Source organism: Euleptes europaea, chromosome 12, assembly GCF_029931775.1.
Source record: "Euleptes europaea isolate rEulEur1 chromosome 12, rEulEur1.hap1, whole genome shotgun sequence".
Classification (NCBI taxonomy): Eukaryota; Metazoa; Chordata; class Lepidosauria; order Squamata; family Sphaerodactylidae; genus Euleptes; species Euleptes europaea.
In genome coordinates this window covers 51082625-51109287 of record NC_079323.1, presented here as the reverse complement: position 1 = coordinate 51109287, position 26663 = coordinate 51082625, and positions in this window count along the sequence as shown.

Sequence of the window (26663 nt, the reverse complement as noted above, 5' to 3'; positions counted from 1 at the left end):
TTTAAACTAGGCAAACTTTGTTGCTAATTTTCAGCATCATTGTGTGTGTTAAATGTCATCCAGTCACTTCTGACATATGGGGGCTCTATGAACTAATGACCTCCAAAATATCCTATTGTTAGCAGTCTTGCTTAGGCTTTGCAAACTGAGTATCATCACTTCCTTTATTGAGTCAATCCATCTCATGTTGGATCTTCCCCTTTTCCTGCTGCCTTCAACTATTCCTAACATTATTGCCTTTTCCTGGGATTCCTGTCTTTTCATAATGTGACCAAAGTATGACAGCCTCAGTTTGGTCATTCTAGCTTCGAAGGAGAGTCCAGTAATGCGGTATCATCTGCATATCTCAAATGGTTAATGTTCCTTCCACCAATTTTCACTCCACCCTCATCTAAATCTAATCCAGTTTTCCTGAATATGTTCTGCATACAGATTGAACAGACAGGCAGATAACATACATTGTTGTGACACTTTTACCATTTGGAAACTATTCTGTTTATCCTTATTCTGTAGCCTCTTGTTCACAGTTCAGATTGCACATCAAAACAATCAGATTATGTGGTACACCCATTTCTTTTAAAACCAACCATAACTTTTCATGATCTATATAGTCAAAAGCTTTGCTGTAATCCATGAAACACAATCTGATTTTCTTCTGAAATTCTTTGTATGCTCCAGTAATCAATGTAAATTTGCCATATGATCTCTAGTGCCTCTTCATTTTCTGAATACATTATGAGCAGCTGGCATTTCTCATTTCATATATGGTGATAGTCTTTATTTTAAGGTTTTGATCATCACTTGACTTGCTTGAGAAATTAATGTGACTGTCCAGTAGCTGCTACAGTCTTTGAAGTCTCCTCTTTTTTCCCCTCTTTTTTTTTGAAAACTGAATGTAAATTGAAGATTTCCCGTTTGTGGACCATTGTTCTGTTTTCCATATTTGTTGACACACTCTTGTTAAGATTGTGATGGACTCAATTTCTATGGCTTGGAATAGCTCTAGCACCAGTGTGGTGTAGTGGTTAAGAGTGGCAGATTCTAATCTGGAGAACTGGATTTGATCCCGCACTCCTCCACATAAGCAGTGGACTCTAATCTGGTGAACCAGGTTTATTTCCCCATCCCTCCACATGAAGCCTGCTGGGTGACCTTGGGCTAGTCTCTCTGAACATTCTCAGTCCCGCCTACCTCACAAGGTGTTTGCTGTGGGTAGGGAAGGGAGGCTGATTGTAAACCTCTTTGAGACTCCTTAAAGGTATAGAAAACGAGGTATAAAAAACAAATCTTCTTTGTCTTCTTCTTGATATCCCATCTACTTCTGGTGATTTGTTTCTCCCAGTTGCTCTCAATGCGGCTTTCACCTCACTTTCTAAAACCATAGGTTCTTTTTCAAAGATTCTTCTTGGAATGAATATGTCATGCTTTCATCTCTTCTGTATAGTTCTTCAATGCATTGGTTCCATCTTTTCTTTGTCCAGTTAATGTATTTCCATGTTGATCTTTTAGCATTACACCATTCAAAATGTCTTCAAGTCAAGTAGTAGCTAAGGTCTATTTTTTTAATATCCCAAGCATATTTATGTTTGCCAAATTCATCTAGTTTGCTAAGAAGGCCTATGGTTCTTCATTGAGCCATTTTGTCTGCTTTCAGGCAAGCAGATTTGATAGATGAGGGGCTAGTCCATTGATCAGCAGTAGCTATAGTGCAGCTAACCATCAGTAAGGGACGAGATGACAATGAATCCCTAATAATTTGCATATTTATGCAAAGTCATCAGTTATCTTGACCGCTAGGAGCTCCAAAGTAATTGCCTAACTGATATTAACAGCTATGTCATTTTCTTGTCATTCTGATTTTTCCACTGTGCAGGAGAGTCAACTATCACAAATGCATCTTAGGTCTCAATCACTAGCCTATGCATATATAAGTTTCCCCTCATGCAATAAACACCATCAAGTTACTCAGTCCTTCATCAATCTCAAACAGAAGGATGGAGGGGTAGTGCTTCTTTTCCAAGATGTTTTTCCTTTTCAAAGGGAAGTCCACGGTCACTTGTTAACCATTGCCATGGTCAGATCACTTCCTTGTTAGAGTCAGATTGAAGATAGCTTCCCCCTCCTGCTTGGGTGGTGAACTGATTTAGGTTTGCCCATGGACACTTATGGATCCTATTGGATTCCAGAATGCTCTGCAGGATATCTCTGGGCCAAGTCCTAGAACAAGGGCTTTCAGGAGGTCCTTGATAGAAGTGTTCCACAACAACCTCTTCACCCTTGATTTTTGGGGCTCAATGGTATAATGAGGAGCTAAGAGAGATTAAGAAGTCATTAAGAGGCTAGAGAACAAGTGGTACAAGACTTGTGATGAAGTTTTGAGAACATGTTACTATGTCCAGTGAATGCAACAAAAAGGAATTACTTTTCTGTCTCTATCGTGTCTGCTCGTTCATGTTCAGCCCAACTGCTTAGATTGGTTTGCCAGTTAATTGTTCTTTTCATGGAGTCTAAGGTGTTAGATGATTCAGCCATTAGCTGTGACATATGTGCAACTTATTTTTGCGGATAAAGTCTTGATGCTCCTTTCTGATCTGTCTGCCAAGTTTGTTGTCAGTAGCATACAAGAGACTCCATCTGCACCGTTGGATCCATTTTTGGACTTCTTCAGTCAACTTACCTCTGCAGGCATTGACAGGACCCTGATGGCTGGAAGGTCTATCAGCTGCTCGTTGGACCCCTGTTCCTCTTGTCTAGTTAAATCATGCCATGATGTGGTGGGAAGCTCTCTGCGAATGATTATTAATTGTCGGCTCACAGTGTGTCGGTTCCCTAGCTCCCTCAAAGAGGCTGTATTAAGACCCTTATTGAAAAAGCCATCCTTAGATAAAGGTGAGCTAGCAAATTACTGCCCAGTCCAGAATTTTCCTGTCCTGGTAATGCAAATGAAAGGGTAGTGGCCGAGCAGCTCCATAGATTCCTGTATGATATCTCAATGCTTGGTCCATTCCAGTTTGGCTTCCGGCTGGGATATGGGACTGAGACTGCTTCAATAACCTTGGTTGATGACATCTGGCTTTAGTTGGATAAGGGTGGGTGTGTGCTGCTGATTTTCTTAGATCTGTCAGCAGTGTTTGACACAGTTGTCCAGTTGGTCCTGGTCGACCACCTAGCCTCAATGGGGTAAGAGGTAATGCTTTACAGGGGTTTGTCTCCTTCCTCCATAAATGCTCAATGAAAGTTGTCATCGGAGAAAAGGGTTCATCCCAATAGGATGTAAATTGAGGGGTCCTGCAGGGATCAATCCTGTCCCCAATGCTTTTTAACACACACACACACACACACACATATAGATGCCCTCTAGCGGATGTTGCCAGGAAGTTTGAGGTTGGATGCCACCAGTATGCTGATGACACCCAGGTCTACCTCCTGCTTAATAAGCAACCAGAAGCAAATATCCCCACTCTGACCCAATGCCTGGAGGCCATGGTGGAATGGCTAAGCAGTAGCTGACTGAAGTTAAATCCTGTGAAAATTGATGTCATGTGGATAGGAAGCACTCTAACTATGGGGAATTTGTCACTCCCTGTCAAGCCTTTGCCCTTTTTTTGCTGGAGCAAAGGCTCTTGATACTGACACTCCCATCACTCAATGGAGTGAAGCTTTCTACTGTGGACTCCATGAAGAGTTTGGGGGTTTGACTTGATCCTGTGCTTTCCATGGACAAATGAGTGACTGTCAAAAGACCTAATGATGTTACAGAGACTCTGTAAGGCAGAATTATTCCGGTGTGCTTTTGGTTCATAATACCTCCTTATTGTGAAGTATAGTTAGCTTGTGGGTAATTTTTGATATTATTTGCAGGGGTTCCTATGGTTTTAGGGTGGGAGTCAGATTGGTTTTATGTATTTGTATTATTTTATATGGTTCTATGTTATTGGATATTTATTATATTACTTTTGTATTTATTTTAATTAATATAATTGACGTACCAGTTTTAATGTATGTACTTGTTCACTGTTGTAAACTGCAACAAGCTCTTAGCTGAAAATAAGTGGTGTACAAATGAAATAAATAAAAATAAATACATACATACATAAAAATATAGAATACTTAATCTTCATACAAGCAATATCATAAAGGAAAAATCAACAACATGATATTACTAATAAAAAGGTACGATGTAATAGTAACAGGAACAATTCAAACATCAACGAGAATCAGGTGCTCAATAAGAATCACAAGCTAGTATCAGCTGAATTGTTGCTTTTATCCCTTCACCAAACACTCTCTTTTGAAAATTGTGATAGAGGAAATGACAGAGGCTAATTTATCCACTGGGAGGGAAGGCAGCATGGTATAGTCCAATCTTGGAAGCTAAGCAGGGTCAGCCCCGGTTAGTATTTGGATGGAAGACCACCAAGGAATACTAGGGATGCTGTGCAGAGGAAGGCACTGGCAAACACCTAGTCTCTTGCCTTGAAAACCCTACAAGGGGTCACCATAAGTCGGCTGCAACTTGACGGCACTTTACACACACATGCTGTATCCACTCATGTACATACACATATACATGAGTGCTAGATCACCATTGGTAGCCGTGTTTGTCTGTAGCAGTAGAAAAGAGCATGAGTCCAGTAGCATCTTAAAGACTAACAAAATTTCTGCCAGGGTGTGAGCTTTCGTGAGCTACAGCTCACTTCTTCAGATACCATCATACCCTGCCATAAATTTTGTCAGTCTTTAAGGTGCTATTGGACTCTTGATCTTTTCTACTACTACAGGGGTCTCAAAACTGCGGCTCCAGAGCCGCATGCGGCTCTTTGGCCCATTGAGTGCTGCTCTCCAAACTTGGTTCGGAGCCCCTGCTCTTGTGCCTGCTCGCGCTGGCAGCCGGGCTGCGGAGCTGGCGCGCCTGAGAGAGAGCGGGCGAGTGGGTGCGCTGTCTCCCCCCACACACACACCGTGGAGAATGGCCGGGTCCCCCTTTCCCTTGCCCTCAATGGTTGGGAGGCTAAAGCCTCCCCTCCCCTCTAGCCACACGATTGCTGGGCGGGCGGCTCGGCGGTTCCTGCCCCCCTGCCTATCAGCTGTTGGGTGGGGCGGGCTTCCTTTGGTAGACCTGGCCTCTGGCTGAGTCCCATTGGGAGGCCATGTCTTGGCAGTAGACCTGGACTTCAAGAAGGGGAAAAAGTCCCCCTTCAGAGGCCAGGTCTACCAATTGGCTTCTATGGGCCTCCAGAAGCCAGGTCTACTGCCAAGAAAGCCAATGGGTAGGCCTGGCCTCCCAATGGGACTCAGCCGGAGGCCAGGTCTACCAATAGGCTTTTATGGCGGTAGACCAGGCCTCCAGACGAGGACTCCGGATGGGGAGGGGGAAATGGCAGGGACTTACAATTTAATTTTTATCAATAAATAAGATCATTATTAAGTATGATATCAAGTTTTATTCAGTGTACCTATAGTTTAATTAAGACTTAAAACTTTAATTAAAGTTTATTAAGTTAATAAACAGTGTACCTACCTATATAGTTTAAGTTTAAGAAATTTGGCTCTCAAAAGAAATCTCAATCATCGTACTGTTGATATTTGGCTCTTTTGACTAATGAGTTTGCCGACCCCTGTACTACTACATGAGTGATAGGCATGGCAGTATGCCTCAAGGAGAAAGAAGCAAATGTTTTGCCTGCTTACATAGGAAGGCAAGTGCTGAGAATAAGGAAGAAGCCACACTACACCTCCCTCTCTGCGATAGCCATGACAGTATTGCTGCATGAGTGAGAGGCCCGCATTCTTTCTTTCAGGCAAGCAGGCCAGTCACATCGTAGATGAGGAAGCTGAGGCAAGATATTCCCCCGAACAAAATCCAGAGCCCAATGAGATGTGAGACATCTGTGCTGAAGAAGAATGAAAATTCTTTCCATAGGAAAGAGATACATTATATAGTCTTGAGGGATGTTTAATTTTGTCACAACTTTGAAGAATGCTACCATCTTGTTTCCCTATGTAAATTATGCCTCACACAGATGCCTAGTTGCTATTAGCCCTGGTAGGATGGAAAGACAGGCAGCCCCCCTTCTGTTAATTGTAAAGAAAATGGGAAGTGTGTGTGTGGGGGAGATTATTTTTAAACAAGCCAGAGTGTGTGGGTTAAACCTTGGCTCACCCATACCTGGTGTTCAACCTTCCCCATCCCCCCAGCCCAGCTGATTTTTAGTACTGAAGGTCTGCTGGGAGGAATACTGGGGGGGGGGGGACTTGAATGCAGAATGGTAAGGTCTGGTGTTATGCCCCTTCTCCACTCACACAGAGTGCCTACCACCCTTTACACCTCTCCCTCTCAGGTTTAGGGTTACAAGTAGGTCAGGCTGTCACATTCCCTACCTTTCTCACCTCTTTTAAAATATAGAGACAGCATGACCATTTCACACCTCAGATCCTCTGTCTCACTCACAGAGACATCAGCAGACAGCCCCCTTTAATAACAAGCCCTCACTCACACTGAGTTATTAGGATTGGGGATCAAACACTGTTCCATTCACATGCTGTCACCACTTATTCATATCTTGTGTATGTATGTTGTGAGTGTGTGTGTGTGTATGGAGAGAGAGGCAGAGGCAGAGGCAGAGATATTAATTTGTGTGTGTGTTTCTTTCCTGAGACACTAAGCCCACAGGGTTAAACACAACCAAAAGTTAACCTTTATGTATGGTATGAATTTGTGGCTGTGGTGCCGTTGGAGAGAGCACTCCATTTCCCCAGGTTGTCCTGGGAGAAATCCAAGTTTGCGTTATTTTTGGGGTACATAGATACCCCAATCCGACCCTTGCAAGTGGGTTGGAAAGCAGGAACTCCCTGCAGCCCGCAAACGCGGTTTGACCTCCTAGGTACTCTGAGGGGGCTTTTTTAAGCCCCTCGGAGTCCTAGACGCCGGTCCTGCGAGGGCACTAGGGAAGGACATCGCCAAAACGCAACTTTGGCAGCAAGCTCTACCCTCCACCGCCTTAATACCAACATAAGGACTACATAAAGAAAAGAACCTCACCTCTTGACACCCAAGTGAGTACAAAAGAACTCTTCGTCTACTTACTAGAAATTTGAACAGACGGGAGGCTGATAAGAATATTTCTGGGACCCCCACCCCTCCATAATCCGAACTGAAAAAGTTTGATCTGAGTTAGTCATCGGGATTAGCGACAGGAGCCTTATCGGATCGATCAGCCTAAACCATAACAAAGAGTCGGAAGGATACCTTTTAGACTGACAAGAATTATCACCAATGAGAGGTCCGAAGGAAGGGGAGGGTGATTTCTCTTCCTGATTTTCCGGCGAATTCCTGCCACGTTTGCAGTAAGGGAGTGCCTGGAACGGAAGACTCTCTATAACACCCTCTCTATCATTGGAACTAAAACAACAGGAAGTAGCCGCGGGACTGAATATCCGTCGCACTCGAGTTACTTTCAAATCATTCCTGAAGGAATAACCATCGAGAAGAGGCGATAGAAGGTCTGCAGCACTAGTAACTTCCTGTTTACTTCCTGATTAATCCGATCTAGAGCAACCGAAAAAACTCACTGGTATTTTAAAACTTTAAAATGCAATTTTAAAGCCAATTTCGACTCTTTTCAACCCGAAAAAATTACTAGGCTGATCTTTGAACTATCATCTTTTAACCAGCACCTTAAAGGCCCTGTCGGTGGACATGTATTTTACCAGCTTTTTTTGAATGTAAATGTCTCGACCCCGCTCTGGCTCACTACATAGCCCTGCCTATACTAAACTAAGGGACTCTTTACAAACCTCGACCATGGAAAAAAAGTTACAGGATATGCTAACTAAACAAACTGAGGCAACAAATAAACAGTTTGAACAGATGTCTGCACAGATGGCACAGTTGACTTCTATGATGACAAATCTTGGTCAAGCATCCCAAGCTATTAATCAGAAGTTGGATGTGGTCACTGGAGACTTGAAAGAAGTAAAAACTCAAATGATTGTTATGAAGACAGATATGCAAGCGATGGATGTATCAATTAAGAAAGTGATGGATGAGCACAAGGACACAAAGAAAAAATTAACAAGCCAAGAAAAACAGATTGAAACAATACAAGCGGATCAGATGGCGGCAAAAAATCAAATGGCAATGATGGAGATGAGAGTGAAAGAGACCAACCTTCGTATACGCAATTTTCCAGATATGATGGGAGATAATAAAGAATCTGCAATACCAAATTTGGCCTACTTATTTCAGATAGATGAACAAGAATTAAAACAAGCCATTAATAGAATATACAGGATACCACTACCTGCTAGAATGAGAAGATCTAAGCCAAGAGATTTGATGATAGTGTTCTATGACACCAGAGTTAAAGACAAGATTATGAAGATTCATTATGAAAATCCAGTGTCAGCAGGAGACTCCTCTCTTATACTACTGAAGGATATTCCAAGGCATCTACTTTCACAGAGGAATAACTACAAAGACTTTGTGTCTATACTGAAAGCTAATGGCATCAAATATCGTTGGATTATGCCACAAGGTTTGGCTTTCACCTATAAGGAAGTGAAAACGACAATTCTATCCCAAGCAGATGTGGGGAAATTTTTGAGAAAATATAAAATGGACCTTAAAGAATTACCTGGAGAGAAGGAGGAAGAAGAAGAGGAAGAAGAAGAGGTACAGGGTGCAGAAGGTGGTACTAAATTATAGACTTTTTATTTTGCTAAAAAATACTACATTATGGCAAAAGCAATTTCTTGGAATGTAAATGGACTGAATGAGAAAACTAAAAGGGCCAGAATCTTCAAATATCTACAGAAATATAAATACTCCCTAATCTGCCTACAAGAAACCCATATAGCTTCAAAGCATAAAAAATACTTGGAGAAACAGATGCTTGGACAAGCATTTATTGCTTCTGCTAAAACTAAAACAAAGGGAGTGGTAATCTATGCCCACCCCAGTCTCTGTCCAGAACTAGTATATAAAGACAATGAAGGAAGAATTGTAATTATCAGAACTAAAATATTGGGACAAAGGACAATAGTGGTTGGAATCTATGCACCCAATGAAGGGAAAAAATCCTTCTATGAAAAATTACATGACCTGATAACCCAGTACGCACAAGACCAAATTTTATTGATGGGCGACTTCAATGGAATTATTCTCCCATCTCTGGACAAAAAATCAAAAGCAAAAGATATCAATGATGGATGCTTGCCTAAAACTTTCTTTGCCATGGCTTCAGAATTAGAATTACAAGACATTTGGAGAACAATGAATACAACAGCTAAAGAATACACCTTTTATTCAGCAAGACACGATTCACACTCCAGAATCGATATGATATGGGCCAGTAAATCAATTTTCACGCAACTATGTAAAATTCATATTTTACCTAGAACTTTTTCTGATCACAATCCTGTTACCTTTGATTGGAACAATAAACAAGCATTTAGATGGCGAATGAACGATAAACTTTTAAAAGACAACAAGATACAAAAGGAATTACAGGTTTTAATGAAAGACTTTTTTGAAATTAACCTTAATGGGGAAACTTCTTTAAATACAGTTTGGGACGCATTCAAAGCTGTTCTGAGAGGTTTTATGATACAGAAACACTCGGCCTGGAAGAAGACTCAATTGCAATTTACAAACAACATACTTTGGAATTTACAAAATTTGGAGCAGAAATTGGTAATGGTAACACAGGAAGAGGAGAGAAGAGAAATTCAAATACAGATTTCTGCATCTAAACACCAATTAAATTTGGTAATAATGGAGGAAATGAATAAAAATCTGAAACTTGCTAAACAAAAGTATTTTGAATATGCAAATAAACCAGGAAAATTTTTAGCAACACAACTGAAGGACTCATTTCAAAAGAAGATTATAACAAAAATCCAAACTGCTAAAGGACCAGTTTATTCAACTTCAGAAATTCAGAAAGAATTTGTTTCATTTTACTCTAAGTTATATCAGAAAGAAAATACTCCAAAACAGAAAATAGACAAATTTCTAAACTCAATACAGATGAAAGCTTTGTCAATGACCCAGAGAGAATGTATTGAAGCTCCAGTAACAAGGGAAGAAATACAAGAAGCAATACTGAGACAAAAAACGGATAAAACACCTGGACCAGATGGAATTACTGCACTATTTTATAGAACTTTTAGTGACAATTTAGTTGGATTTTTTGGTTCACTTTACAATGCAATTTTGGACGAGGGAACATCCCCGGAGACTTGGTCACACGCATTTATATCACTGATACCCAAAGAAGGAAGAGATCCAGAAAAAACATCTAATTACAGACCTATATCGCTCTTAAATGTGGATTATAAAATTTTTGCTTCGGTTTTGGCATGTAGGATAAAGCAATTTATTAAGGATCTTATACATGAGGACCAAGCAGGTTTTATACCAGGAAGGCAAATAAAAGACAATGTAAGAATTTTACTAGATTCACTGGAATATTATGACCATAATATTCAACAAACTGCGGCTTTTGTATTTTTGGATGCAGAAAAAGCCTTTGATATGGTCTCTTGGAACTTTTTGAAACGGATTTTGGATAAATTGAATTTTGGAGATCGTTTTCAGAAAGGTATATCGGCTATTTATACCTCCCAACAAGCTAAAATTTTGGTTAATGAATCAATGTCAGATAACTGCCAAATCACGAAAGGGACTAGACAGGGATGTCCCTTGTCTCCACTTTTATTTTTGTTGGTGTTGGAACCGCTATGTGTGAAACTAAGAAGTATGGAGGACATCCGCGGGCTAAGAATTAAAAAACATGAATTTAAGTTGAGAGCATTCGCGGATGACCTACTGCTAATTTTGGAAAACCCAACACAGTCAATGAATATACTTCAGGAGACTTTGGATGATTTTGGGAAAGTATCAGGCTTTAAAGTGAATCAAGAAAAAACAAAGATAATATTTAAAAATTTATCGGAAATACAACAACAGGAATTTATATCATATACTGGCTGGGAGAAAGCTAACAAAGTTAAATACCTGGGAATTTGGATCACTGCAAAGAATAAAGATCTGTTAACCAACAATTACCTCAAGTTATGGGGTAAGATTAAAACTGATATGATTATATGGTCAAACAAAAAATTGTCATTAATGGGACGTATCTCAACGATCCAAATGAATGTCTTACCGAGGATGCTCTTCTTATTCCAAAATTTACCAATAATATCACAAACAAAATATTTTGAAACTTGGAGGAAAGACATTTCAAACTTCATCTGGCAAGGAAAAAAACCAAGGACTGCTTATAAATACTTGGTGGATCTAAAAACTAGAGGAGGTTTAGCACTGCCTAACTTTCAACTCTATGCTGAAGCGGTAGCTTTAGTATGGCTAAAAGACTGGATGAATTTGTCAAATGTACGTTTGCTAGACTTGGAAGGTTATAATAACTTAAGTGGATGGCATGGTTATTTGTGGTATGATAAAATTAAACTACAAGCAACATTCCGTAATCATATAATCAGGTCCTCTCTACTTCGTATTTGGATGAGATATAAACACATTTTGGAACCAGAAACACCGATGTGGATATCGCCCCAAGAAATGCTAACTTTGCGCCCACTTAGACCAGACAAATTTATTACTTATCAAGATCTAACTAATTGGGAAGGAAAGAAATGCTCACTAAAAGACTTTCAACTGCTTAAGGATGATTTACAATGGCTTCAATATTACCAAATCAAATCAGTTTTTGTACAAGATGCAAAAAAAGGTTTCTCTAAAGAAAAATCTCCTTTTCAAAGGATTCTACTAGACAATAATACAAAGCTGATTTCTAAAATGTATAATCTCCTTTTAACAATATACTGTGAGCAGGACACGATTAAACCAACTATGATTGATTGGGCTCAAAATGTGGGACATGATATTGTTTTAAATAAATGGGAAAGATTATGGTCTAAAGATTTAAAAGGAATAAAAGCACAGTCAGTGCGAGAAAACATCTATAAAATGATGTATAGATGGTATCTAACACCCAAGAAAATTGCAAAGATTTATAAAACGATGTCCCCTATTTGTTGGAAATGTAACAAAGAAATTGGTTCCTTTTATCACATGTGGTGGACCTGTGACAAAGCCAAAGACTTCTGGGACATGATTTATAACGAACTGAGACTAATACTACAAAAGAATATATCCAAAACACCAGAAATGATGTTATTGAGTATGATTCCAGACGACTTAGCAACACAAAGAACCTTTTTGATATATGCCACAACAGCTGCGAGACTGCTTTATGCAGCGAAATGGAAAGGGCTAGAAACTCCAGAGAAAAAAGACTGGATTGTTAAAATGTTTGAAGTGGCAGAAATGGCAAAACTCACAGCTATTCTAAATGAAGAAAATGACGTTCGGTTTTTGGGGGAATGGGGGGCGTGGATGCATTATTGTGAATATGAGTTAAAATTGGGAAGAATGGAAGAATATTTTCTAATCTGATCCAGAGGATTATTTTTGATTTTTTTTTTATATTGAATAAGCATAATTATATTTACTAACAGATTATGGTTTTTTATATATGGTATTGATATTTTATCAAGATTAGATTACCTATGACGGGAGGAACTTTTTATTAAGAGGCAGATAGAGGTGATGGGGAAGTCAAAAAATTTTCCATTTCTTTTTTTCTTTTTTCTTTTCTCTTTTTTATTATATGATATGGAATTATAACAACTTTAGGTTAGAATTGAAATTCGATATTGTTATAGATGTTGTTTAATGCAATGGAAAATTTCTATTATAAAACCCAATAAAATTTATATTAAAAAAAAAAGAATTTGTGGCTGTGGCTTGAATCAGATAGACTCCATTTATCATATTTTATTGGAATGTGAAATGCTAGCGAACCTACGTACTAAATTTTTAATGCCATCAATTTTGGATAGGAACTCTTCCCCTTACTCTTTGTTCAGACTTTTACTGAACGGGTATGATCCAGCAACTACAGAAATAGTAGCCATTTTTTTGAAGCAAGCTCTAATGATAAAAATCAAACAAAAAATATAATAGCTGCTATTCCGGTTACTTGTAGACACTAGTTTTCTATATATATCTTATATTCACTGTACTCCGGCATACCTCATTTTATTCATATCTACTGCTACAGATTGCGATATTGATGTTTTATCATTTGCCAAATTCTGGAATACCTTGCACGATTTGTTATGCCAATAAAGGTTTTTGAATTTGAATTTGAATTTGAATAAAATAAGATAGACGTTACAACATTTCACTTCCATGGAACTTTGAACTGTTCCTCTGTTCCCTCAACTCTTATCCTTTGTTAGAAATTGTCTCTGTTCAGCTAGCTCTAAGCAGCTCTTCTGGATACTCAGACATACTCTTTTCCATCACAACTCCCTAGCTTGCAATACCCAACTGCTGTTCTTAACTGCTGTTTTTCAACTCTCTCTCTGTTTGACACTCCATTAGCTTTCATTCATCGCTCTGAAGGAGAGGTGGAACCTAACCTGCTGTCATCTATGGTAGGTACAGAATTTTATTTTCCTGCCTGTCATTTTTGCTTTTGTTTAAAGTTTTGGTAAACCCAGAATAAGCTGAATACCCATACTGGTAAATATGGGTATTCGGCTTATTTCCAGGTTTACCGAAAAAAATCAGGACCATTAGAGTCTTCAGGGATTTTTTTTCAAAACTCCTGTAAGGGGAATTTTGGGAGGTAGAGTCACCAAATTCGTAGTGCGGCTGCAAGGGACTCTCTTTAGATGGTCACCGAAGTTTGGTGAACTTTGGGACAGGGGGTCCAATTGTATGGGCCAGCAAATTGATCACCCCCATCTTCCAGGCATTTGCAAGCCAAGCTGTCCATCAGTTTTCAGGTTCAGAAGTTCAGCGTTGCCGAGGACTGGTGGAAAGAGCTGATTGGCAGGGTGATGCCTCAAAGTCTGGGGGCTCCCTTCGTAGCTGGGGCACATAGCATGCTGCCCATGCAAATTAGTTTCCAAACTGAGGAAAAGGGCTTAAATGCAAGAAAAAAAAGGCACGAAAACATTTCTTTTGGTGGTAAATGACATCCTGTGAACAATCCTTTATTATGGTTATCAAAAATCTGATCTCAAGAGATGGTAAGGGTTTGGAGAAATGAAGCCTCTACTTGGGGTGACCTTTAGTTTGAGAGCAGGTTTTCGGGGGGAGGGTGATATCGGAACCAGCCAAAGCCTTGACCATGGGCCTGATCTGAAAGAGACCGTGGGTGAGGAAGTCTTTTTTTGGAAGTGTGGTGGTGTGAGCAGCTGTTGAAGCCAGCTCTTTTTAGTTGGAGGGCATATCCCTCCAGATGATACTGGGTGAACCCCATCTTTTAAACAACCCTTATGCTTGATCCAGATTAACCCACTGAAAGGTGATGATTGGTCAGTTAAAGTTGGCTCCAATTACACAATCCATACTTCAAAAGTAACAAAACCAGTCGAAAGATAGAGAAATGGGAGAAAGCACAGAGCTGTGCATCTGAGCAAAGGCAAAAAGCCAAACCCCAAAAAGCCAAATAATTATTCAGCTTTTTTGGGAATCACCTATTCTGCTTCAGGCAGATTCCCAGGTTTGTGTTTTCGGTCTATCCAAAACCCGAATATTGCTGAAATGGCTAATTTAAGGTTTATTTTCGGTTCAGGTCTATCAATATTCACAACCCTATGACTGACGAATACAATATAACTAGTTTTAATTCCTGTATCAAAGCAAATGGAATGCTTAAATAGAAACAAAAAGGACTGTCACTGAATCGTGTAAATATGACTTATTTGTCAATGTCTGGGTTACAACTTTGGAAACATTATGATTTTTTGCAAAAGTAGAGAGGATTATTCGGTTATGAACTTCAAAGCTCAATCACATTTTGTGTATTAAGTGAAAAGTCTAAGTAACAATCATACCAAGATTCATTGCAGTCTTACCCTTTCTGTCACAGGCAATAACTTCGAGGGCAAAGTTTGCAAAGTCATAAGAGGATGTACAAAATCAGGGCAGGACAAAAATCTAGGTACACATTTAAATTGCAAATTAGCCACCAATGAATTCAGAGTGGAAATAATTGTACTGTTTTTAATATTCAACAAAATGCGGAATAGCCTCTGTGGAACAGTATGGAAACGATATTTTCCCCACATCCTGGATTGTCATAGCTAGAGACAGGATGTGGCATGGTTTTGCAAGTTAATTAAATTATCCCTGGGAAGAATGTGTTAGTAAGCTTCATACACAATCTGATTGTCATACTTGCAGTAGCCAGTAAAGAATTCATCTCCAACCTACCCAGGTCATCTTCAGGAGTTTTGTTTTTTAACTTTTCCTAAAATATGTGATTTGAGTCACTTGTTTGAATCATTTGAGCCTATTGCTTTACATACACCATTCTGTGGTGCATCTGCCGTATGGAACTGATTTGGAAACTGGTGAATGGATAATATTGCGTTGCAGTAGAAAGTACTTTTTTTGTTTGTTTGTTTGTTTTGCAACATTTTATATCCTTTCATTTTATATCTATTCTTTCTGCCCTCACAAGGGCCACTGGGATAGCTAATTAATTAAAACAGACATGATAAAATCACAATTTAAAACCATTAGAACCAACAAAAAACACATCATGAAAACCGATACAAAAATAAATACAAAGACATATAACAACAATTCAAATGTTGGGGCAGAAGGAGGGAACACCAAATGAAACAAAAAGTATTCACCTGCTGGCCAAATTAATTAATTAATTTAAGATTGGGTTAATTACCATTCTCTTTTTCACTTGAGCCACATCACACTTCTATAACATCCCTATTCATATTTTAGAGATACAGTATCTGTAAAATTGGGGACTACCTAGTCAGGTAATCCTTTACAGAATTTGGCAGGATCTCAGCATACTCATTGTTTATATATTTGATTGTTCTGATAATCTCCTGCTGGAGCATTAAGAATACACTTATTATTGTTGGTTATCTTGGGGATAGACACCAATATTAGATCATTTTTATGACAGCAGGTTCAGATGTCTGCAGAATAGAATATGATACAAAAGAGTACTAAAATATCTTCCAACAGCTGGTTCATATATTATGAACTGGTTCTGGTACATAAAAATCATTGCTTATATGATTTGACTACATGAATAACTAGTTACCATCTGGGAAACATTATACTGTCCATGCTGCTGAATTTACCTATTTCAAAAAAGAAAAGTATCAACAGTGTGTCAATATCCATATGACACATCTCTGTGTCACCTAGGTTAACAGTCACCTATGATACCTCCTATGTTTTACTGGTACAACTTCTGCCTGTTTCAGTAAGTTTTCTTAGCTTGACTTCTATGATAATTTTCAGCTTTCATACAAGTTCTTCCAAAGACCACTGAAAAAGTATTTATGCCCTTAGTTAGGAGCATGGATTTAGCTTAGTTCATACATAATTAATGCTTCATTTTATTAATGTCCTCTTTATATTTTAAACTTTCTTTCCAGCACAAAAAGAAGTATATTACAATATTTATCATAATTCCTCTTTTATAAATCAGCCTGCAGAAAAGAATTGATCACCAGACATTACATAACTACATGCTTCTGGATTAATATTGAGTTCAGGAACGTCCCTAGTCTGCCTGGCTAGCCCTTAAGAAAAATGTGGCAGAAGTTGAAGGTTCAGTGGTCTCTCACCCTTAAAATTTTCAACTCACCTCTATTCATGCAATTTACGTATGTTTTGGAATATTATTAATTTTTCTCTGCATATTCCATTGCGCTTAAAGGATGGTCTAATAATGGTTGGACTGTTTTTGGATTTATCATGGCATCCTTAGTAGCATTTTGTTGGTTTAGTTAAAGCCCTTTTTAAAAATCTACTTTCATGCTCAGGCTAGGGCTGAAAATAGCTGCTGACAAAGGAATTCCATCAGTACCTGTAAGACAAATGCTCCTGCTAGGTTCCATGTGACAGCTTCACTCTTCTGAGCAAAGCTTTTTTGAAGTTGCCACCCTGCAAACAGATGAATGGGCAATTGTCCATTCACACACATTCTCTGTGGTTTTTACGACAGTTGTGGAATTGCCTACCTGAGGTTGTTAGGAAGACCCCCATGCTTCTATCATTTTGCAAAATGTGGCAAACAGAATTGTTCAGGTCTCCTTTCTTGGAGAAGGAACATAGCTGTGGTGTAATGGTTCAGCTCGGGACGTGATTGTCTTGTTGCCTTTAAGGCAAACAGATACATTTGTATGCATGGTTTTGGTCTTTTCCTTGTTCTACCATCTCAGCCGAAGGGCATTATTTTGTCTTACTAGGAATCTTTGCTGTAGATTCAATGTTGTCATATCTTGTGATCTGCTTACTAATTTAAATGTTTTTCCAGTCATAGTTGTAATCTGCTTTGGGTCCCAATGAGAAAGGTGGATGATGAGGATGAGGATAAGGATGAGGATGAGGATGATGATTTTCCCTGGGTACCGGATGACACCTAGGAACACCATGAAAGAGGAAATGGAGGTCTAGCATGGTAACTGGTGAAAATGACACCCCTTCTCTGTGGGATCCATTCTCCCCAATTCATGTTACATTGAAGAAAAGTTTTGCTTTTATATTTATGGTGCATACATCTACATTCTTTTAACTGGATATACCATTTTCAGCAATGCTTTGTAATCATCTCTACTTGATTTTTCTTTAAAGTAGTTGGTATCACAGCTCTATAAGAAAGGACACTGATGGATGTCAGTTCACAGAAGGTGAGAGTTATAGTTCCTTGCCTAGCTCTTGATATTCCTTTCTGGATCCAACTTATTTTGCCTTGATCTATTAGTGACTGGGAAGGGGGGCTTCATTTCTTCTTATCAAAACATCTCATCAATGTTCATTTTTGTGAAAATGGCACTGTATGTGGACAATTGCAGTCCACCTTTAAAGCCCTAAACAGTCTGGGACCATCATACCTGCAGGACTGCCTCTCCCAACACTCCCACAAAGAGTACTATACTCACTGGTAACAACTTACTGGTGGTCTCTGGCCCAAGAAGCATCCGGCTGTCCTAAACCAGAGCCTTCTCAGCTCTGGCCCCAGCCTGATGGAACTCTCTGTTATGTGAGACCCAGGTCCTGTGGGATCTGGCTCAATTCTGCAAGCAGCAAATACAGGGTTGATGATCTAAAGACCACATGCCAAACTCATTTCGGCCCCCAGACCTTCTTCAGTGGTCTAGTTACAACATATTATGCACACTTATATTACCCATCCCCCCATCCCCTCAGTTTTTTTCTTGGTACCTTTCCTTTATTCCTTGTCCTTTTCTTTTTCTCCCTCTTTCTTGATTGGTTATCCCTGTCACTGTTATCAATGTTTAAGGGTGCCACCTGGAATTTTAAAATAATATACTATAATGTATAAATTACGCTTAAAATCCTTATTATACATTATAGTATATTATTTTAATATGTATTTTTGGTTGTGAGCTGTCTTGAGCCTGACTTTGGTCAGGAAAGGGCAGGATATAAATCAATCAATCAAACACATGTGTAGTTGGGGAGGAACCCTTTTCCTTCACAATCATTCCCAGAATACTCCAACATCCTTGCTTTCCATATCTAAATATTCTGAATTGTGTAAAACTCAAACCTTGCAAAATGAATGTAAGGTATTTTCCACAATTTCCTTGGCATAAAATTAGGTTTTTTGGCAGAGTTATCCAATATGCATCTGGCTATCTTGCTAACTTTCAACGAAGAACTGTATGATCCTGAAGAACCAAACAAATCCTTCAGGGTTTTTTTCCCCTCCCAGTCATTAAGATCCTCTTGCAGTGGCTGACTTGGATTCCCTAAAGCCATCTTGCAGCTATAGCCTTCGGCAGCAACAAAATTAAGGAAATGACGATGACTGAAGTGCTTTCATATACTAATAAACAAAGCACCAGCGATGGTCGTGATCCAGAGGTTTTGGTGGAATGAAAAGGCCATATGAGAACATTATCATAAAATTTGCAAGGAGGCTATGGAGACACTGTAATGTTGTTTTTTCTGCTTGTTTCTTAAGGCAGCCTATGCTACTTCATATTCCCTTTCCTATTTCTAGTCAGAACTTATTTGGCTTCATATTTAGACGATGCCAGCAATCCCATCTCTAAAGAAATAACCATCACCTAACTTTCTGCTGGAGACAGCTCACCAGTCACCACCCAGGTTGCAAAATGTTGTGCAGTAGCAATGCAGCTACGTCGCCTTAATGTACATCCTTAATCTGTGGAAATATAAAATTGGGTGATTCCTAATTTTGTTGGCCTTGGTTGTAAACATCTCTGTATGGTCAGTTTCTGTTTTACCTGTTTTATCTGGCATAGTAGCCGCAAATAAAATGTATTTATTTATTTACCTTCACCTAAGAGTAAAGCAGGATTCTTCCCATGACCATGTAAAATTGCATAGTACTAGGAAGCCTACTGGTAGCTTAAGTATAAGCTGTTACTACAATAATGTACTTAACAAGGCCGGTCCTGACTAAGAGCACAATCCTGAAAGGGGGGGATTGGCATAGGAGCTGGCATGACCCTGTGCCAATATGCCTATTTATCCCAGGATAAGGGGCACTTACACTGGCACGGGGGGCATTCATGCTACTGTGTGGGGCTCCACCACTGGCGCAGTCATGCCGGGAGAGAAATCCCAGAAGTGGGAGCCCGCACCGGCATGTGTGGAGGCGTTCCAGGGGGCAGAGCTGCCTTTTGGCAACATCCTAACCCTTTTTGCCCTGGGAACTCCCCCTTGAGCTGCAGCATTGCTATGCCACCTTTTTTGGTGGCATAGCCTTGCAGTTTTCTATGGGGGCATTTCCCCCATTTTATATTTTAAATTGTTTCATTTTCTCTGCTGCAGATCCCCCCTTTCAGGAATGGGCTGCCCATCCCTACAAACAAAAACAATTTTCAAAATTATGTGTGAGCATAATGAAAAAGATGTATAAATTGGTGCTGTCAACAAACTAAGGATTTTAGTTGATTAATCATCCGGATTTTAATCAATTTATTGATTACATTTAAATAAATGTCACATATTACCAAGCTTTATGTGTACCATTTTGAGAGTTCAGAAGAAAACACCATTTCTCTTCAGTGTGAAATTTATTTCAACATGATGAACAAAACTGATAATTCAATCACTTTTAGATGAAATGGACATCTGGTGGTACCCAACTAAGGTTAAGAGCTTTTAAATTTCATTAATTTCAGTTGGAGAGATTGCTTGCTGTGCTCATCTTGAGATTGATGTTGACTAAAAAGTGTTAGTAGTATTCTCCTGTGGTACTTAATGCTGGAAGGAAAGTGACAGAAACTCAAAATATGGGCGAGCTCTGGATGTAACACGGGAGACAAAAATCATAGATAACTACCATTTTGTTATCTTGCATCTCACCAATTTTTAGACTTCCTCGTTAGAATGTGGATTTCTAAATGAATTACAGTGCTCCAGCTGAGACTTGACACAGTGTTGATTAGTGTCAAACAATTATTCATTGGACACAGTGGTGATGTTCCTGTTAATTCAATGCAAATCAGAACCTGCCCTCCTTGTAATAATTTTACATGTCCTCTCAGATTTAGTTTGTGAGTTATAAATCCCAGAAGGATTTTTGAACTACTGTGGCATTAATCTTCTTCCCCCAAATTTCAGCATTTGTTTCCCTTTAGTTGATTTTAAAAAACAAATTGATTCAAGCAATCCATATTTTTATATTTCTATCTTATTCTCCTGACTAGGGTTGTGCATATTGATAAACCCGAACTGAAAAGAAGCTCAAAATTAGCTGTTTTGGCAATATTTGGGTTTCAGTTTTCCTGAATACCAAAACCTGGGAATAAAGGCAAGGCCAGATAGCTGATCACCGAATCAGCCAAATAGGTATTTGGCTTTTTTCGGCTTTGGCTTTCTCCAGGCTTTTCCCCATGGGGATTTTTAATGAGCTCTGGGAGAGACATTTTTGGAGGTAGAGTTCCCACTGATATCTTCAGATACTTAGGAAGGCTGGTTTTTTTGTTTTTGTTTTAAAGTTGAATCCCTCTTGATTGACTTATCAGAAATTTCATAAGCTGGTATTCAACTTAATGAGCAGATGAGGTGTAGCTGTGTTCATGAAATATCATTTAATATGAGCTCTCACCCTCTTTTTTGAAAAAAAGATTGCTATTTATAAATAAAAGTATTAGATTACATGGAAATCAGTACTAAAGAATCAATCTCTTACCTATAGCAATGGCTTCAATCAAAAGTTCTAAGGGCATCTTATAGGTTCAGCAAATTTTACATTTGTCAAACATTCTCTTACACTGATGTGAACAGGAAAACCCATGCCTAGTAGAGCTCAGTGGCTTGGTATACTTCCTAGTCTAATTTTAAGGTATTGGTACTACCCGGATGATTATCTTGTCATTGGTTCTTGTAGGTTATCCGGGCTGTGTAACCGTGGTCTTGGTATTTTCTTTCCTGACGTTTCGCCAGCAGCTGTGGCAGGCATCTTCAGAGGAGTAACACTGAAGGACAGTGTCTCTCAGTGTCAAGTGTGTAGGAAGAGTAATATATAGTCAGAAAGGGGTTGGGTTTGAGCTGAATCATTGTCCTGCAAAAAGTAACAAAGGTAATGTGCTAATCATTGTCCTGTAAGTATCCAGATAATGTGCTAATGAGGGTGTGGTATGTTAATATGGAACCATTGTATCCTGAAGTGATCTGTTAATGTGTGAAATCCAAAGCTAATCTGCATGGCTATTGTTGACTGTAGTCCAGACTTACCTATAACAATGGCTTCAATCAAACGTTCTAAGGGCATCTTATAGGTTCACCAAATTTTAGATTTGTCAAACATTCTCTTACACTGATGTGAACAGGAAAACCCATGCCTAGTAGAGCTCAGTGGCTTAGTATACTTCCTAGTCTAATTTTAAGGTATTGGTACTACCCGGATGATTATCTTGTCAGTTTCCTTTGAAAGAAACAATGCTGGAGTTGGTTGTATAGTGCCTGTAATAATTTGTTTGTTTGTTTGCCTATGAAAATTGTAACCTGCCTTTCAATGAAATATTCCCAAGGTGGGGAACAACAATATATTCAATAACTATCATAAAATCAATAAAACAATCACATAAGCAATGAACACTAAGGATGGCCAAATAGTAGTTTCAAACATCAATAGAAAGAAGTAATCACAGCTCTAAACAGCATATTCAGCAGTCAAATGCTAATCAGAGTAACAATGGTTTTCAAGGTCTGTTTAAACAGATCAAATTTCCATATGTGGAAACTTTCTTGTGGAACATGGTTCCACAAAATTGGAGCTACAGCAGAACTTACAGGTAGGCTTGCAGTTATTTACATTGGCTTTTTTTCTGGAAATTTGACTCAGGATCAGCAGTAAGGATCAATTCATGTTTATCTTATTTTTTTTACTTATGTTTTTATTTTTATTTTAATGTTTACTCTAATTACACAGATGTTGTGTGGTTTTCATATGCAGTCCATATGAAATGTATACATATATAGTGCATTATTACTACATCCAATATGTATAAAACACATAAAGCTGATAGTTTATAAATAAAATTCAGTGTGAGGAAAGAGAAATGTACATCAAAAGAAAGAATTACAGATGAGATGTGAACAAAGGAGAAAGGAAATTTAAAAGGAATTTTTCAGGTTGAAACAACAGAGAGGACAGCTGTAAAGTCATCTCTCATCAGCCACAGTGTCTCCTGCTTTAAGAGTCCTATTTGCTTGAATACAAGCAGCATTTGCTAGGCTTTGCTTGCATATTTGTAAATAAACATTATAAAGAAACCTGCATTTTATTTATTCCTGCTCTTCCTCAAAATATATAAGAGCAGGCAATGTGTTTTCCTGTCTCCTCAATTTTTATATTCACAACAGTGATATGAGATGGGTTAGAGTAAAAGATAGTGACTGCCCTAGGTCACGCAGTGAACCATGTGGTAGAGTAGGAATTTGGACTGGGAGCTCTCTGGTCCTAGTCTACTCCTTTGTTTATTCCCTTGCTAGAACTTTCTGATATTGAGGGCAGTTCGACGGTGGAATGTGCTGTCTCCGGGGTGTGGGTGTGTGGAGTCCCTGTCTTTGGAAGTCTTTAAGCAGAGGTTGGATGGCCATCTGTCGGGAGTGCTTTGATTGTGGGATCCTGCATGGCAGGGGGTTGGACTAGATGGCCCTTGTGGTCTCTTCCAACCTTGTGTGATTTTTTTGATTTTTGTGGTTTAAAGGCTGCGCAAATAGCAGCCCAACCAATAAAGACCTGTGTCTCATTTGAATTTAGAGGGGGCTGAGATAACAGCAACCATGGATGCAATGGCTGTTGAAAGTAATGGAGAGATAAATATGTGTTTGTAAATTAAAGAAGTTGCTGTTTTCCCTCTCTTTTTGTAGTCCTTTATCCACTATGCAAAAATTATTGCTTTTGTGGTTGAAGAAAAGATTAATCCTATGCACATGTCTGATGGGTTAGTCACTATGGACCAACAAGCACATGTAAAGAATGAGAGGGTCATGTTTCTGTACAGAACTGATTAAGTAGTAGACAAACTTCATTTCCAAAAGGTATTGATATTTGTCCAAACATTGTATTGTATTGCTACTCCTGGGCTGGGGTCAAAGGTTAAAGGCTCCCACAAGGCTACAGATATGGAGCTGTATGTTGGAATGTGATGCACAGTACTTTCATAGATACCCCTTATTTATTAAAAGTGAAATGAGATTTATATATTAACAAGCACAGGACCCACAAGGACATGTGGGATGAGTTTCATTTTCCTCTCCCCCACTATTTCCTTTTTCCCTGTCCTAAAAGCCCAATAGCCACTCCCCTTTAACATAGCAACTTCCCTCTTTGCCAGCCACCACCAGACCTACCTTTATTTGCCCCCAATCTTCAGCTTTCCCTCCTTCCCTCCCCCTGGCAGCCTCTCCCAGAAAAAGTTCAACTTACTTGTGCAATGCTAGCCCAGCTGCAGGACTGGACTGAGTTGCATTGGGGGGGGGGACTTGTGGGGAGCATGTTACTTCCCCCTGTATTCCCCATACCTCACCCTTGCAGAGTCTTGGTATTCATGTAAGTCTTAACCCAAGCAAATAGTGATCTACCCATGACAGGAATTTTGTTATACTATGCTGTTTTCTTTTGCAGTATGAACATACTACCAACTACTTTTTCACATTATATGATGAATAACAGAAAAGGGGGAGGGGAGAGGGGAGGAACTAAAGGTGAGTAGAATGGGATACCTACTCCTACAAGTTCTTTATGGGTCCCCACTTGTCAATATATCTAATAATCAAACAGACCCATCTGTGCATACTTAAATCATGAGACTGGAATTATGAAGATGCCAGACAGATATTTCTGCAAATTTAAGCAAAGCCATAGGTTTGCAGAAAACCTGAAATCTTAAAAATCTTAAAAAACAAAAAAATGGGGGTTTTAACCCCCCATTCAAAGAAGCAGCACCTGTAGCTTTGATTATTGACAGTGGTCATTGCTTTACAACCACAACAGTACTGTCGGCCTTCAAGCCTTTGTTTCTATCAATGCAAGGCAAGGGTGAGGAGGAAGGGCCTTTCCAGAGTTATTTTGGCCTTTTAGGGAAGACTCATTGGGCCCAGGCTTGACTTGCATGACTTACCCAGGTCTGGATGCTTTCTACCCCTAGGGCTGTGCATTATTTTCCCCAATAACATTTGGGTTTGGGTTTATTGGTCCCAGTTTTTTTCAGGAAACTGAAATAAGCCAAATACCCATACCAGCAAATGGGTATCCAGCTTTATTTCTGGGAGGTTTTCTGAAAAATTCAGGCCCATTTTATCCTATGGAGGTTTTTTTTTAAGGCTCTGGGGTGGCATTTTTTGAGGTAGAGTCTCCGAATTCGCAGGGTAGCTGCAAAAGAATCTCCTTGGACAGACAGCAAAGACTGGAAAGGTTTGGGTCAGGGGATCCAATTTTATGGGCCCCTGAAGGGGTCATCCCCATCCTCCACAGGAAACCATTGCAAACTTCATAATAGTTGGACCCCTTCTCAAACTTCACCAAACTTCAGGGTTCATGCAAGGACAGTCCCTTGCAGCTACGCTGTAAATTTGGTGACTTTACCTTGAAAAATGAACCCCAAGCTCCTTAAAAAAAGGAAAAGCCTTGGGAAACCCAAAGCCCAAAGAACCCGAATACTCATTTGGCTTTTTTGGCAATAGGCTATGTGCCTCAAGCTTGGTTCCCGGTTTTAATATTCAGCTGAAAATACACCCAAATAAAGCTGAAATGGCTATTTTTGGTTCAGTAAACCCCATATGCACAGCCATAGCTATCGCCAAACCACATTAAGGGATCCCAATCTCATATTCATGTCTAGTCATTTGCCCACGAGCAGAAACAAGGAGTGGCATGTAATGGACAACATCCCTCCCTCTTTTATAACCCTTATTTAATTTGAAGGTCTCAAGACACTATAGGAGATGGAGTCTATGAGACTATATTCTGCACAACACCCATAATCACCTCCATTCGATACTTGGAGCATATGATCCTAGCCAATAACTAGACCAATGAATATTAATAAATGCTAGGCTAGAAAACAAGGCAATTCAGATAGTACTAGAAAAAAGACTAGCCAGTATTTTGTAGTTGATGCGCTTTACGGTGTTTTGCTGCATACCACTAAAGATGTTTGGGTTCCATTTTGGAAAATCTAGCTGGATGAAGTAGTTTACAGTATCATTGTTTCATTCTCTAGACCTTCATAAATGACAGAGTATAAATATCAAATAAATAAATAAATAAATAAATAAATAAATAAGATTAAAAGTAAACTTGATTCCAGAACTCAGTCGGAGCTGTCCTTTTGAAGAAGGGGGATGACAGAATCTCCACAGAACACTTGATGAAACTACTTAAAGGAATTTTATGTAAATATAAAATCTAAATTAATTTGTCAGTTAATACTATTTAATGAGAAATACACATATTTTAGTTTGCTTTGCCCAAAGTTTTGAAAAAATAGTGTGTGCCAGCACATCTGAAGACCACTTTTAATTGTAATTTATACAGGAGAGAAAGTAAGAGATTTTTCCCCTATTGAAACTTTTCTCTTTGACCACACTAATCAGCTCAAGGTCATGATGCAAGAGTAAGGTGACACAAAGTGGCTAACAGGACACTGAGAAAATATTGTAAGTATGATAAATGAGGAAAACATCCCAGGAAAAAGCTCGAACTACCTTCAGTGAGTGTCACACTCCTGATCTGATGCCTTCTTTCTCTCTCCACAGTTGATTTTAATTTAAAAACATACAACTGGACTGTGTGGATCGACTTCTGTGTCACATCTGCTTCTGCATGTGGCCTAAGATCATGTTGCAAGTTCACAATTTAGCTGAGATTTGAAAGAGGTCTTTGGAGTTCTTTGAAAGGGTTAACAGACTTATGAATACAAGTGATCCAGGTGACATGTTTGGACTTACAGAAGACTTGTATGTAAACTTACCAGTCATTAGGAATGCCAACCTCCAGGTATTGGCTGGAGATCTTCTGCTATTACAACTGATCTCCAGCTGATAGAGATCCGTTCGCCTAGAG